The sequence below is a fragment of the Ambystoma mexicanum genome, chromosome 1p (assembly GCF_040938575.1).
Source record: "Ambystoma mexicanum isolate Mex_15411 chromosome 1p, UKY_AmexF1_1, whole genome shotgun sequence".
NCBI classification, from domain to species: domain Eukaryota; kingdom Metazoa; phylum Chordata; class Amphibia; order Caudata; family Ambystomatidae; genus Ambystoma; species Ambystoma mexicanum.
The window spans coordinates 144,931,052-144,948,104 of NC_090921.1; the positions used below are offsets into that span (position 1 = coordinate 144,931,052).

Sequence of the window (17,053 nt, forward strand, 5' to 3'; positions counted from 1 at the left end):
CTTCATGGGTCGAATGACTGAGAAGGTGGTTGGCAGTGTGGGAGTGGGTTTGGCCTGAGGAGTAGAGAGAGTGAGATGAGAGGAGAAAGTGGTCACTCCAGTAGAGAGGAGTGGTGTGAGGGTTAGAGAGGGGGAGGTCTGAGGAAATCAGAACATCAAGAGTGTGCCCTGCAGAGGGAAGAATAGAAAGAGAGAGAGAGAGAATCACAAAGGTCCCGAAAGAGTCTTGTGGCGGGACAGGGAGCCTCCAGGTGGATGTTGAAGTCTCCAAGGAGGAGTAGTTGAGTGGTAGAGGCCTGGAGGGAGGAAGAGAGGTCGGCCCACTCATAGAGGAAGGGGGTGATCTGACCAGGGGGGCGGTAGATAGTAGCCACTGTGAGAGAGTGGCCAGGAGAGAGAGAAAGCCTACAAAGGAGGAGTAGGCCTGCATAGGAATGATAGAGGCAGGAATCCACTCGGGGAAAATCAAGGCTACACCCTCACTGGAACAGTTGGATCTGGGCGTGGAGAGGATCTTGTAGCCATCAAGAAGGAGAGTGTCAAAGCTCATGATAGAGCTGGCCACGAACCAGGTCTCAGTGAGACCAAGGACATCAAGGTTGAGTTCTTCCAGGAGACGGCAGATGTCAGAGTGTTACATGTCTTTATACCTAAATATTTTATGAAGAAAGAACATATATCGAATATTTTATAATTACATTTTTTATTAAGAACACACTTTTTTTGGAGGAGGGAACCCCCTGATACAGCTGTTTCCCACCCCTAAAACCCCACCCGTTTCAAAGAAATATTTAACACTTTACCCCACCCATAAATGCATTCTCTATCAAATGTTTTGTCATAACATTTTCGATATATGTTCATTCTTTATAAAATATTCGATATAAAGACTGTATACCATGTCAGAGGAGTGTTTGACAGCTGATCGAGAGTTAAGAGTGGTGAGGTGGAGAAGGATGTGCAGTTTTTTTAATTATTCATAAGAAAAAGGAATATTTGTGCATTTGTTTGGGTTTGTGTGTATATACATTATGCCTCTGCGTGTTAAGGTTAAGACAAACTCTCTATGCCGTTTCAGAAAATGTATTTTCTCAATAACCTCTGAATGCTTGCATTAAAAAAAATCTGAAAATATTTCAGAGTGATATTTTGAGGCAACCACCCATGCATTCAAATTCTCAGATGTGTACATTAACGGCGTCATAGTCTATACCATGTTTACTTTGATCGTGACTTCAACAGCTTTTAACATGGGGTTTTCCCATAGGAAACCAATTATAATTTTCCATCACAAATAACTCAAAAATTGCTGCTTCGATTCTCACAATTATTTGCATGCACCAAGATTTCATCTGGAATTGGTCCACTGAAAAATAAAAGTGAAAATCGACTAGGCAAATTTTGAGATTTTAACCTGAAATGTATCTATATATAATGCACACGCTGAATGAATGCCTTTTTCATACACACTGTGCACAGAGCATATGAGTTTTACAGTACGTATATTACACAATTAACATCTAAAGGTTCACATAATTAGCAAGTCACAGCTGACTTTGGTGTTAGTTTTAAGGTGTGAATAAATGTACACTTTCAATAAGAACAGTCCACAAAGTGTATGTGTTTCACAATACATATATTACACAATTAACATCTCCTACAAACTCACATTAAAGGCAAGTCTCAGCAGACTTTAATGTGAATTTAAAGGTGATGGAATAAGTGTATACTCTGCTATAGTATGTGTTCCTATAACAAATGCACTTACGACACGAGCTGCTATAACAAGTGCTCCTACAACACACCCTCCTAGCATACATGTTCCTATGACACACGCACCTACTGTGCATAACATGTGGATATATGGCATGTGCTCTCACATGCACCTAACACATGCACCTAAGACACATGCACCTATGACAGATGCATCTACGACACACGCTCCCACCACACACACTCTAATGATACACACTCTTATGATGAAATCCTTTGACATGTGCTCCTACAACACACGGTCCTATGACACACACTCTTACAACACATAATCCTACCATAGTGGCACCTACAACATGGGCTGCAATCAAGTACGCAGAGCGTAGGATTTTACAGTTGGTACATTACAAAATTAAAATCTTCTATAAACTCACATTAACGGCAAGTCACAGCTGACTTTAATGTGAGTTTTATGGTGATGGAATAAATGTATACTTTCTATATGAACTATCCACAGAGCGTATGATTTGACTTCGATGTCAGTTTTAAGGTGATGGAAGAAATGTACACTTTTCCTATGGACTGTACACAGAGCGTGTAAATATGACACATGCACCTATGACACATGCTCCTGTGACACATAAATCTACAACATATGCTTCTATGACACACGCTGCTACCACACTCACCCTTGCGACACACACTGCACACACTTAGAATGCACACTCCTAGGACTGACACACACTCCTATGACACATGCTCCTACAACACGTGCTTTTAGACACGTGATGCCATAACAAGTGCTCCAACTACACACACTCCTATCATACATGTTCCTGTCATGCAGGTAAATGTTGCACATGTGCCTACTCTGCATAACATGTGGATGCGGAACAAATGCTCTCTCATGCATCTACGGCACATGCACCTACGACACACACTCCTCCCACACATGCTCTTACCATGCACACTCTTACAATAAACACTCTTATGATGCAATCCTATGACATGGGCTCCTACAACAAATGATCCTAAGACACACACTCTTAAAACACATATTCCTACCACAGAAGCACCTACAACATGTGCTGCAATCACATTCTAAGAGTGTATGTGTTTTACAGTTGGTACACTGCAAAATTAACATCTCCCAAAAACTCACATCAAAGGTAAGTCACAGCTGACAATGATGTCAGTGTTAAGGTGATGGAATAAATGTACACTTTCAATACATACAAACTGTCCACAGAGCATATGAGTCCTACAATGCGCACATTACACAATTAACATCAACTAAAGGATCACATTAAAGCAAATCTCTGCTGACTTTAATGTGAATTTTAGGGTGATGAAATAAATATACATTTACAATACGAACTGTCCACAGAGCATATGAATCTTACAATATGTACATTTCACAATTAACATCTCCTAAAAGCTCACATTAAAGACAAGTCTCAGCTGACTTTAAAGTGAATTTTAAGGTGATGGAATAAATGCACACTTTCAATACGAACTGTCCACAGAGGGTATAAGTTGAAATTGATGTCCGTTTTAATGTGATGGAATAAAAGTACACTTTTCATAAAAACTGTACACAGAGCATACACCTATGACACATGCTCCTATGACACACTCTCCTACCATGCACACCCTCATGACATACTTATCACCCACTCAAATGACACACACTCCTATAACACGTGCTCCTATGACACGCTCTGCTATAACAAGCGCCCCTACAGCACACACTCCTATCATACATGTTGCTATGTCAGGTGCATATACTACACATAGGCCAACTGCACATAACATGTGGACGTACGGCACGTATTCTCACATGCACCTTTGGCTCATGCACCTACAACACATGCTCCTTACACACACGCTCCTAGCGCACGTGCCTATCAGAAATGATCCTACCACACACACTCTTACGGTATACAGTCTTATGATGGAATGCTTTCACATGCACTGCTACAACACATGATCCTACCACACACACTCTTACGATACACACTCTTATGATGCCATCCTATGACATGCACTGCTACAACACATGGTCCTACGGCAAACACTCTTAAAACTCATACTCCTACAACATAGACACCTACAACATGGGCTGCAATCACGAACACAGAGTGTAAGAGTTTTACAGTTGGTACATTACAAAATTAATATCTCTTAAAAACATGCATCAAAGGCAAGTCGCAGCTGACAGCGATGTTAGTTTTAAGGTGATGGAATAAATGTACACTTTCAATACAACCTGTTCACAGAGCTTACAAGTTTTACAATGCATACATTATACAATTAACATCTCCTAAAAAAATGTACATTAAAGGCTCAGCTGACTTAAATGTGAGTTTTAAGGTGATGCAATGAATGTGCATTTGTCATACGAATTGTACACAAAGTGTGTACCTACGACACATGCTCCAATGACAAATGCTTCTATGACACATGCTCCTACTGCAAACACCTTTATGGCACACACTTACTGCACACTCTTAAAACACACACTCCAATGACACACACTCCTATGACACACATTACTATGACACACACTCCTATGACACATGCTCTTAAGACATATGCCGCTATAACAAGTGCTCCAACAACACACACACCTACATGTACCTGTGCCACACACACCTACTACACATGTGCTACGCCACATAAAATGTGGACCTATGACCCATACTCTCACATGCACCTAAAACACAGGCACTAATAACACATCCACCTATCATACATGCTCCTACCACACATGCTCCTACCATATAAAATCTTATGACACACACAACACACTCTAATGACACACATTCCTATGACATGTGCTCCTACGACATGTGCTCCTACAAGTGTTCCTACAATACACACTCCTATAATGCATGCTCCTATAATATGCTACTACCTGCATAACTACTACACATAATATGTCAATGTTTGTCACATGCTCTTGCCACACATGCTCCAACCACACACACTTTTATGACACATGCTCTTACAATACACACTCTTACAATGCACACTTACCACACACTCTCACAGCACAATCTTATGGCACACTCCTACAACACATGCTTCTACAACACGTGCTTCTATGACACGTGCAGCTACTAGTCATGCTCCTACTACACAAACACACTCCTACGACATGCGATCGTACAACACATGGTCCTACAACATACACTCGTACAACACATATTCCTAATACACGTGCGCCTACTACACGTGACACATGGCCAACGACACATGCTCTCACATGCACCTAGGGCACATGGATGTACAACACATGCTCCTACCACACATGCTCCTACCACACACACTCTTATGATACACTTACCACACACTCTTATGACACACACAGTAATGACACACATTTCGTATGACCCATGCTCCGAGGACAAGTGCTCCTACGACACGCTGCTATAACAAGCGCTCTTAAAACACACACTCCTATGATATATGCTCCTTTAACACGCGCACCTACTACATATGTGTCTACTACATATAACATGTGGACATACAACATTTGCTCTCACATGCACCTAGAACACATGTACTTTTGACACATGTACCTACAGCACATGCTCCTATGACACGTGCTCCTACAACACATGCTCCTACCACAAACCCCTATGGCACTCTCTGTAATGACACACTCCTAAAACATGTGCCCCTATGACACACAATGCTATAACATGCGCTCCTAAAACACATGCACCTACAACACATGCTGCTACACCACACATTTTACGACACAGTCTTACAACATAGAAACTTACAACACATGCACTTACAACACATATACTTACACCATGCACTGTTATGCAACATACTTATACTCCATGATCATACAACACAGGCTAGTAATACAACACACACTCAAAATCAATAATCATGTAACCGTCTACACACATCAGAGGTAATAATGCTAAGGTAACAAAATAATAAAATGTACCAATACATTTTAAAAAATGATGTTAAAATCAAATAAAGTAACCTTAACTCAACCACACACTTAAAAGCATACAATATTACCAAACAATTATAACAATTTCACAAATAAAAAAACAAGTAATTAAATCATTGCAAAGTACACCTAACACAAATGTTAAAACAATCAGAAACATCGAATCCCACACTGCCTTCAGAAAAGCAATCAAAACTAAACTGTTTGTATAACCTCACCCGGGATCTCACTGTTAGGCATTTGCCACCTGTAACCCTGGCATTGCCCTTTACCGTTTGTACCTCACTGTAGGCACTTGCTACCTGTAACCGAGCAATGCCGCCTACTTCTTGTAACTAAGTCACTTTCTTGAAACAGCACCTTGATGCCTCCAGGCTGCTGGGCACTTTACAAATATAAAAATAAATAAAAATAAAAAAAAGGTATAACATACATAATAACAAACTAAAATTATAATATTTGAAAACATAATTCCTCCAAATAATTGCAATGCTAAAATACACCAAAGATTTTCAAAAGTAAATCAACAATAACAAAATATACATAAGCATTCAATTCAAGTCTTATACTTGCATATACAATAGTATCAACTAACAAATAACTTTATAATTTAATAAAAATACAAATATTAATTAACAAGGTATATGTCATTGTAAATACATATAGGAGGTAATTCGTAGAATTGAGCGCAGATTCAGCGCATGCGGACAGCACAGAGAGGGAGCATGCACCAGGGTGCGCCAGACACTTGCGCCAAAATCCATTTTGACGCAACGCCTATTCATGGATTCAAACATCCATAACCAGCCGAGGCGCAGCGTGGTGCAGCGACCCTGCAGCAGCGCCAGTTATTCCCCCAAACCCGCCCTGTGCACCAAAAACATCTGCACAAATCCCCTACATGGCACAAAGGCCAGTGGACCAGCATACAGCCCCCCAACAATGAATTCACGCTAAAAATGCCACTCAGCCCTCACGGGACAACCCAATCGCATGTAAAACTCCTCACACAACCCTCGGAATACGTGTACCCCACTCGCGCCGGCCAATCGCATGGAAAACTCCCTGCGCACCCCTCGGTATACGCGTACCCGCTCGCACCAGGCCAATCACATGAAAAACTCCCTGCACACCCCTCGGAATATGCGTACCCCGCTCCCTCAGGCTGGGCATGGCGGCCTCTGACAGGGCGCGCCGGGCTGAAATGGTGGCTCTGCGTCAAGCAATTCCTGCTCAGGCAGAGGCACATGGTGAGGCCCTGAGGGTCGAACACCAAACCCTCCAATCTACTCTGGGTGCTCTCATGATGGATGACAGTAGGCGGGCAGAAGACAGGATGGAGCGGCTTGAAAGAACCATCTCAGCTGAACTCCATGCAAGCCGGGAGGTACTTCATATGTCATGTGAGGGAGGCCATGCAGGCAGATCTCCATCTTACACGTGAGTCCTTGCAGGAGGAAGCATGTGTGACACGTGAGGTAATGCATGAAAACCTACGTGTCATTGCCATGTAGGACCTGGCTTACCAGACCCGCATGCTTGCTGCCGCTGAGGGGCAAAGCACGGATAGGCATGGTGAGGAAACTGTGCCACGTCCACCTTCTGATTTCCATCCAGAGGTTGATGACGACAACCTATCTCCCACATAGGTCGGGCCGTGCAGGTGCTGAGCCCAGTGGGTTTTTAAAAATAAATCTCAACATCTACACATGTGGGTGTTGAGGTGCACCCTGTACCTCCCTCCTCCTGGGTGCCTCCCCCACCCCCGTGTCATATGTGGCCATTTTTGATTTTTGTTTCCTGCAAATCATTTTTTTTTTGTCTATTGTACATTCATGTGACTGTGTGGTGCTTTGTGGCATTTGAAGGCATCCACTGTGTGTTCCAGCAGGGCCCATTCAGGCTTGTCTCGTGTATGTGTTTTGCTTGGGGTCCTGACACATATCCTACTCCTGCTTCCCCTTTCCATGGGCTCGCAAGGATGGCTCGGTTTGACAGCATCGCACACAGGGGAATTGGGCTTCCATCATATCTGTGGCCAGCCTGCAGTCCTACTTGTGTGTGCACCCCTAGTGGGTATTCTGGATGGCTTCTCCAATGCATGTCTGTACGTCATTTTGGTGATTATGTTGACTGTGAATTTCATCATGTTGCTTATGATTTTTTTATGACGTGACTGTCTATGTTCATTCACTTCCTGCTGTAGGCGGTACCATGCACCCTTTGGCTGTGTAACACACACTGATTGTGGGAGGGGTCCGTGTGCTGACAATGTTGCATTGGGACACTTGGCCTACAGTGATTTTGATATGCCACATGAACGCTGCACGCTGAGTTATCCTTGTGACCACGCATTTCAACGACCCCCAATTCCTTGCTTCCCCTGCTTTGGCCATCTTGCAGCCCTGCCTGGTGTTTTGTTGTGCCATTTGAAATATGGCTGCATTGCTTTTGACTTGACTGTCCTGTTTGTGGCCTGGACCTGCTCCCCCCTCCCATTGGTTGCACTTGGACCTTGTGACAATCCGGCCAACCAGGAGGCTGGAGCCTGCCACCACTACCAAAGGTCCACAATGGAGGCACTGTCTACGCCTGTCCATGCCTATCCACCACCCTTCTGGGTCCCTTGATTGTCCCCCTGTCTCCCCTGTCCCCCACCTGCACCCTGCCAGTCTCCCCCGTCTCCATTGCCCCTGCCAGTCTCCACCTGCCCCCGCCTGTCTCCCTCTGTCTCCCCCCTTCACTGTCACACCCCCCTTCTGTGCTTTCTTTCCCCCTCTCTCCCTTCCTGCCTTTACACCTTGGCCCCCTCCTCCCTTCTCTCCTCCCTCTCCCTCTCCACCACCCTTTCCCCTCCTCCTTGTCCTCTGTCTGTCTTTTTCCGGCACTACCCCAATTGCCGTCAGGCATGGTGATACATAGCCGCTTGTTCTTTGCAGACACTTCCCCCTCTGCCTCCGTCCATCCACCCCCTGCCTTCACCTTTTGGAGTTTTATTTTGGTACTTACTTGTATCATCAGTCCCTCCACCACTGATTACAGGTCGTCTGTTCCCCATTTCCCTTCTGTGTTTCTTCTCCCCCTCCCCAGCACTATCTTGATTATTCATTGACCTTCCATTGTTTGTCACTTGTATTGTTACTCTCCTCACCTCTTCCCTCCTCTTCCCTCACCCCACCCCCTCCTTATATGACTCCTGCACTGCAACTATTGCCGTCGGGCATAGCAATGTTCATGCTAGTTTTGTTTTCCCACATTCCCTCCCTAGACTCTCCCTTGTCTCAAGCACTTGCACTACTAATCTACTTTGATTTGATTGTTCATTTTCACATTCTGGACTGTTTGATGGACTTGTCGGAATGTACTGTTATTCTCACTTGTTCCCTCCCTCCTTGAGGGGCTTTGATGCACTTTGTGTGTAGGCCCCATAAGGAATTTCAACGAATTAGTGATTGCTCACTGTCTGCCATTGTCGATGTGGGGTACTCTGTACATGATATGTTCTGCTGGTCAATGGCTGATCCTATGTTGGGTTTGATTTTGAGCTGTCAGGGGATTGGTGTGGTTTAACACATAGGGGGGTCCTTGAGTGCAATGTTCACATGTGCTGTGTACAGGACACTGAGGCTCACTTCATTTCACATGCATGTATTTGATGCATGTCCCTACTGACACAAACACTTAGGCAACACCCCCCCCCACACCAACTATGGCGACACCATGCACACACGTGCCCCCAGATTGCCTTCTCAGGCATGCTGTGTCCCTACAATCCATGTTCACTTCCGATTCATTGATCATATAGATGCATCAGAGGCTACTATTTTGTTGATTGTACTTATTTTTCATGATGCTCAAGGGGTTTCCCCAACACAATGCACACTCACTGTGCTGTCTGGTGAGTGGTGTGTTACAGGGGACACACACGCAGCACACAGTGTTTGTAATGCCAATTTGCTATTGTCCAATGTGCATGGCAACAGGTATTCTGACTTTTGTTGCTTGCACCATGTGTGACATGCATTTGTGCACAGTTTTCAGGGTGTGACATTTTGGTCAGTCTTTTCTTCAGATTCCATGTCAGGTGTAATTGTCTGGTGCCTATTTCTCACATGATACTTCATGACTATTGTGTCATGTGTTGTGCATATGGTTTGATGTTTTGCCGTTGCATACCATGGTATGGTGTGGCAGACGGGGTTCATGGGGGTTGGGAGGGTTTGGGTGGCATACCAGTACTTTCATGCCCTGTATTGCAGGGGGGTGGGTGGGATATGCACCTTTCATGTGTTCCTTTTGGTCACATGGGATTGGTTGTGTTTAAGCAGTTAGGGGTGCACACAATCTGGCACTTCTGTGGACACATTCTCAGGGTGGTAAGGTTGTGACAGTTAACTGTCCCTTTCTCATCATTGTCACCTGGTATTTGCCAGGCCTGTGTGCACTCCGGAGGGACTTGAGCTTCTGTATTTGTCTATGTGTGACATTCATGCATGTGCACAGGCATTTGTACTCACCTATGAGCCATGTGTCGCCATGCTTCCCAGCTTCCAGGGCCCGGCTCAGGGCAGACATTCTGTATATGAAACTGTCATGGGTGGACCCTGGATAGTTTGCATAGACAGAGGTGATGATTCCCTTGGCATTGCATACAACCTGCGCGTTCATGGAATGCCAGTGCTTGCAGTTGCGGTAGATTTTTTCAGTGGGCCTAGGTGGACGTAGGGCCATATCGGTGCAATCTATGAAACCAAGCACTTTGGGGAGTGTGCCACCCTGTAGAAGTCCTGGACCATGGCCTGCCTTTATGCGAGTGTTCTGGGCATGTATATGTGCCTGCGGACTGAGGGGCTCGCAGTGATGATTGCCAACACCTGGTGTAGGCAACGTGACTCCGTGGGCTGTGGGACGCCCCCCACTATGGCAGTTGTCAGCTGAAATGACCCAGTGGCCAAAAAATGCAGTACATTGAGCACCTTCTCCAAAGGGCTCAATGCTTGGGAGCACAGGGTGGGTGATGTCAGTTCATCCTCCCACTCAGTGACCAGCTCTAGGATGATATGAGGTGGAAACCTATACCTGCCATAGATGCCTTGTCATCAGGCATCCCAAAAAGGCTGGTCCTGGGCAAAAAAATGCTGAGCCTGGCTATTCTCCTCCTCCTGCAGGGTCCCACGATCACTGCTGTGAGGAATGGGACATTCATCATAGCTGTATATTCTTGTTTGTTGTTTGCGCGCACATTTATGCTGCGCGGGGGCACTTCCGCCTGCTTTTGTGTGGCGGACGTATTTGTGCGTGTGCATGTGTTTTGACGTGCGTGGTATTTCCCTATTCAATTGCATGACTACATGTTGTTCACTAGTGCGTGGGCGTTGCGTGTATTTCCCAGCGGTACTTCCCACGTTATGCCTACATTTTCACATGTTGTTCCCCATTCCCCGTGTTCCACCCCCTTTTAGTTGTGTGCGCCAGCAGTTGTGCGCTTTCCCTGTCGCATACAAGTTTGGAAAGTCGCAATGGCGTCTAAGGTAAGCACGGATTTGGCGCACATCCCGGGTAAAACACGTGCAGGGCCTTCCATGAATCACATGCGTGTGAATCACATGCGTGGGCTAGCTTTTTCACACTTGCGCCACAAATTTTGGCGCACATTTATTCCATGAAGTACCCTCCTAATTTACTAAACAAATGTAACATTATAAAAATTAACAACACAGCACAAATACTAAATTATTACACAACATACACAACATTTATAGACATTACACTGTGTATGAACAATGCAGCATTACATATGTGTGCTAAATGAAATGTTGGTAAATAATGCAAACTGTAAATACTAACAAGGTAAATGTAGGGGGAAATAAAATAGCTTGGAAAAAATCCAAAATGGAAATTTTCAACAGGATTCTGGCCTCGGGGGCGCAAGATCGCCTCCTTGAAGAATGGGACCCGAGCCATTTGGGAACAGATCTATAGGCATATGACAACAAAAAAGCCAGGTAAAGTGATTTATAGTCATAAGTTTGATCGAGTCATTTTACTGAAAAAACAGGAATTGCGGAAATCAATAAAGGTGCTCTTAAAAGAAGATAAGAGTGGTAGATTGCGGTAAAGAAAACCTATAGAGCATGGTTAAAACATTATCGTCACCACTTGACTCTAAGGGATGGCAGCAAAATACTGGAGGTAATAATGAGTAAAAATTCCCACGAGTTTTGGAATTTAATTAAAAATGGTGACAACCTCCAAATGGGTGTCAAATTAAACCCTATTTCAGAAGCAGAAAGGAAGGCCTATTTTATTGAGATCTATAAAGCATTAGGGGAGCATGAGAAATCGTGGAATGAGGATATGATAAAAAGGCGGACTGGGATTGAGTCTGGGACCACAACGATTTGAGGCACCTAATAAATAGGACTCAAGAATGTATGGCCCCTGGGCCTGATGGTCTGGGCATGTGCGTGATAAACAACAGCCCTGAGATTTGGGTGGATGTATTAAACAGTATCTTCAGAAAAATGCAGAGGACTAAAGTGTTTCCTCCGTCGTGGCAAACAGCTATTGTCGTCCCCATATTTAAAAAGGGGTCCCGACTGAAACCCATAAATTACAGACCAATTTCTCTTTTGGACTGCCCTCCTATGATCTTTACAGGTTTGGTATAAAGAGACCCAAGGAAATGGGCCAATGAAAATGGAAAAATTGATCATTTTTCAAACAGGTTTCTCTCGGGGAGTGGGGACTGAGATGAATGGATTCTTGCTACAACTGCTGAAAAAGGGGGCAAGGATAAGAGTTAGGCCATTATATACAGCGTTCATAGATTTCTCCATGGCTTTCGATACTGTCCCGAGAAACCTGCTATGGGCAAAATTGAATAAATGGGGATGTCCACCTGCCCTATTGGCAATCTTGTTCGCCTTACACACGATCACCAGTGTGTGTGTCCGTGTGGACAGAGAAGGCAATCTAACTGCCCCGATCAGTACTGAAAGAGGATTGAAATAGGGTTGCCTATTGGCCCCCATTTTATTCCTCCTTTTCCTCTCTGACCTGAGAAATGCTTTCTCAAATATAAATTTCTTCCCGCCCAAACTGAAAGATAGAAAGATAAACTATCTCCTCTACACATATTAATTGATTTTAATGGATTATACCCCAGTGGGGGTACAGCGACAGTTGAAATCTCTGGAGTCCTGTGTCGATAGGAACAGGTTTACAATAAACGTCTCGAAATCAAAAATCTTAATTTTGCATAAGGGTCTGAGAAAGGTAGGAGGACAATTCAGATGGTCTATAGGGGGAATTCCTTTAGAGAAAGAGGACAGCGTTGTGTACCTGGGCGTTTCAATTTTCTCATGTGAAAATAGGACGACCCGGCTAATGGAAAAGAAAACACAAGATTAAGGCCCTGGCTGCCCAGGGCTGTTGTGTTAATAGGAAATGTGGTCATTTCTCAATAATCCCTTTAAGAGAGTTATATTGCAAAAAGGTGGTCCCAGTGATGACTTACGGTGCTGAAGTTTTATTTTTTGCCCTTAAAGAGCAATGGGGTAATCTTGAGGGAGCCTTTTGGAGAAGAGTCCTGGTATTGCCAGTTAGTGTCCCGGCCTCTGTCCTAAGGTATGAATTGGGTCTGGTGTCTTTGGAAGCGATAGCCAAATGGAAACATTTAAACTTCCTTCAAAAGATTTGCGTGGTGGATGAGGGTTCAATCTGGAACTGTTTAAAGTACGGGTTGGATAAAAAGGAATTTCTAAAAAATTGCTGGACGGCCTCATTGTTTGGTTCCACCAGTGCCTTGAAATGTTATCTGCTATCGACTCCTCTTTGGACAATCTAGTAATGTACCGACTGAAAGTAAAAAAGAGGTTGTGGGAGGCCGATTGGATTGATACAATTGGCCAGGTCAGGAAGTACCATCTATACGCACATGTGTTACTAGACACCAGACCCTACAATACTTTGCCATATTACCTGATGAGATGTCCGGGGTAATACTGGTGTTCTCAGTGCTTACGTTTCTGCTTGAATCTGTTTCCCATAAATTAATTATTGGGTGCCTGTGGGGGAATAGAGCGAGGCTTGAGATTTTGCAAAAATGAGAATGCTATAGAAACTCTTTACCATCTAGTGGCCAATTGTCCGAAACTGTCAATGTTGCGTGAAGCTCAGTTCTCACAACTCCTGAAGGAATTTACAACGGCCCATATGGGCTGGGTTTGGCAAAACATCTTTTCAGAAAAAGCCTTCCAATGTTCTTTAGCGGCTATTCGCTTCATGAAAGAAACTCTAGCACCTGGTAGAGAGTCATATCAAACTTGTATCAATTCTGTAAGACAATGTGAAAACTCTGCGAGCAAATATAAATGCACACCATTACCCACAGGGGGCGGTTAAATGCTGTTTTTAAAAAAAGATTGTTAATTGTAAATGTAAATGTGTTTTAACTGTAAGGCTGTGATTTTACCTTTTCTAATATGTAAACTTGTTTGATGATTGTTGATTCGTGAATGCATGTGAAAAGTTCCTTGAGAACTATAACACATAAATAAAATTAAAATAATACTAACAAAAGCAGCACAAATGTAATGCCCATTTAAAACATAAATAAAAACTGATGCACATTTTTATTAAAATCAAACACCTATTCACACAGCACATTGCATTACAGTGACTATGAAGCATTCTAGAGCAAAAACAAAATGTTGCAAACCAAAAGTAACGAATTAAGGTTACCATCATGTTTGATTTTTTTACATATTTGTTTATTAATACAGTGTATCATGTTGTTACCTTAACTTTATTATTTCTGATGTTGGTTTGTAGACTTAAAGTTTTTGTTGGTTTAACCTTAACACTTATATATGCACAACACACACACACACACACACCCCCCACCCCCCCCCCGGTTCTAGGCTAAGGACTGAGTTTTCAGTACTTGTTAGTGCTGCAAGACGTGCGCCACATCATTCTGCGTTTCTTTTCATGTGTAGGCAGGTCTGCCACTGCTTCACCCACAAATGTGTTCATGGAACACCCCCAAATATCTCACAGACAAAATACATCAACAAAACCCTGGTGCGGACTGGCATAAACTCAATTGAAACGGTCGCCACATGCCCAGAACCCGCTGCATCTCAAAAAGAGGTTGATGCTTCGCAGTCGAAGGACCCCATCTATGGATCTTCTCATCTTCTAAAAACCCTTTAAGATACATCTTTTCTGAAACCACTTTCTCGCCTTCAGACAAGCCCTTAAATTGTGCCTTTTCTGAAGCCCTCTCCATCGCCTTCATAAAACATTTAAAATACACCTCTTCTGAACACTGTGCTTTTAGCCAGCACTTGTGAACCCCCAACTCCTTCATAAAAGTTCAAATGCACCTTTTCTGTACCCCTTAGTTCGCATTATTAAAACCTTCAAATTCACCTTTTCTGAACTCACACCTGTTGCACGTCACTCCCAGGATGTTGTAATCGGTCACATGGCAGTAGCCACGTGACCGACTTAATAAAAGACATGAGCCGTTTCCGGCTCGGCAAGCCCACAAAGAGCTGACTCGGGTGTCTTCCTTATTGCACCATGCTGGTGCTGCACCATGTGAGTCAGGCCCAATGGAGGGGCCTCGCACTGCGACGGTGCCTCTGCTGGGCAACTCCGTCCCACATGAAGGGCATGGCCGTGTGATCACGGCAATTATGGCAACCCCAGCCTGGGTGCCCCCCAGAGCCGGGACTGTAGTGAGCAGGGTGCCCCCAGCACACGTGGGTATCGCCGGTGGTCGGGAGAACGTAGTGTGATCCCTGCTCAACATCTGCTGCGTGATCGCCGCACTGACATCCATGTCAGGTGGGCCGCTCCGGTGGCCCGGGAGCGGGCCACAACAACACCTTTATGAACCCCATACATGGCCTTCAGGCAAACGCTTAAAAGGCACCTTTACTATATCCCACTTCACCTTCGGAAAACAGCTCAAATTCAAATCTTCTTAAGCCCACCTCTCTCATTCACAAAACACACAGAATGCACCTTTTCCGACACATACTTCAAATGCACCTTTGTGGATCAATCCACCCCGACATCAGAGAAACACCTAAAGTGCACCTTTTCTGAACCCCCACCTCGCCTTCAGGCCAAAAATCAAAATACACCTTTTCTGAAAGCCCTCCCCTCACTAAGACTTCCTGCCACCTCTTTCTGAACCCCAGCACCAAGACTTCACAGAAGAACGCCCTGTGCACATTTTCTCACCTCACCCGATCAGAGTTCGGTGCAAACTAAAAGAAACCTTTTTTACCCCCACCCTCGGACGGCAGATTCAAAGTCAAAATGCACCTTTCCTGAGCTCGCTTTTGTTACGCGCCTCTTAGGGATTGACGCCTTCGCAGCCTCGCCCATCCCAAGCGACAACCTGGCCAATGGAGCCGCTTGTTTAGGCTTCGCAGACGTGCAACGCTTACTCTAAAAGCTCAGTGGAAGGGCCGCAGACAGTGATCACTCGAAAGTCAAACAAAACCAGAAACTCGGGGAAGACGAGGGAGGCCCCAAACTCCCTATACGCCTGCAGCCAGTAGGGCATGTTCTACGAGCGAGCTTCGCGAGCATTCTGCCCGCCTGAATGACAGCTCAGTGGATCAATGCACCGGTCGGCCACGCTTAGTGAGTCCAGTCTCGCATCCGCGCCAGAGCTCCGCGCGGGACCTGCAGGCCACGGATTGCGTCCCTGGCGGGAGCCCCCAGCACGGCGAGGCCCACGCCGCTGTCAGCAGCGTCCGCGGCGGGATAACCATTTAACCATTTAAGGGAGGGAATGGCTGGGGGCAGGTAGAGCCGTATCTCCGTAGCTGCTTTTATATCAGCGCCCTCCCCTGACAGCCCAGGTCCCACCTCACCTGTGCTGCGCCCCTCAGCCTGCCCGCCTGGCACCAGACGCTTGCTGTATAAACGGCTGCTGGAATCCGCCAGGGGGTAGGAGGGCGAGCGGGAGGGGGCCATTAGCTCAGGGATTACCAGCTCTCTGCCTGTCAGGGGGCATTACACATATCCCAGCTGATTAGAAACTTCTTCGGCAAAGTCAGAGGTCAGTGCTGGGAAGCAGGAGGAGGGTGGGGGCCCACCTTTCTGATTTACCTCTCCGGAGCCTTAGAGTTCAACATTTGCCCCGGGTGAGGCCATGCCCGGCGACATTAGGGGAAGTGACATCACAGGAAGTGGCGTCACACCTACATGTCCTTGGGAGGAGGTGTACTGGCTAGGCCTTGTGCGTATGCCCTTCTTCCAAAACTAAAAATGAGGAACGGGCGGTGTTCCATTAATCATAACCACTGGCATTGCTCTAAACAACATTCCACA

General features: G+C 45.1%; 1 protein-coding gene across 3 annotated transcripts in view; it reads right to left on the reverse strand.

Annotated features, from left to right (window-relative positions):
• The window catches only part of LOC138567267 (rhodopsin kinase GRK1-like), a 270,406-nt gene extending 253,743 nt beyond the window's left edge, over positions 1–16,663 (reverse strand). For all 3 annotated transcript variants that reach the window (XM_069645312.1, XM_069645302.1, XM_069645321.1), the window contains exon 1: positions 16,594–16,663. The gene's annotated coding sequence lies outside the window, so the exon portion shown is untranslated. The remainder of the gene's footprint in view (positions 1–16,593) is intronic.
• Positions 16,664–17,053: the final 390 nt, after the last annotated feature.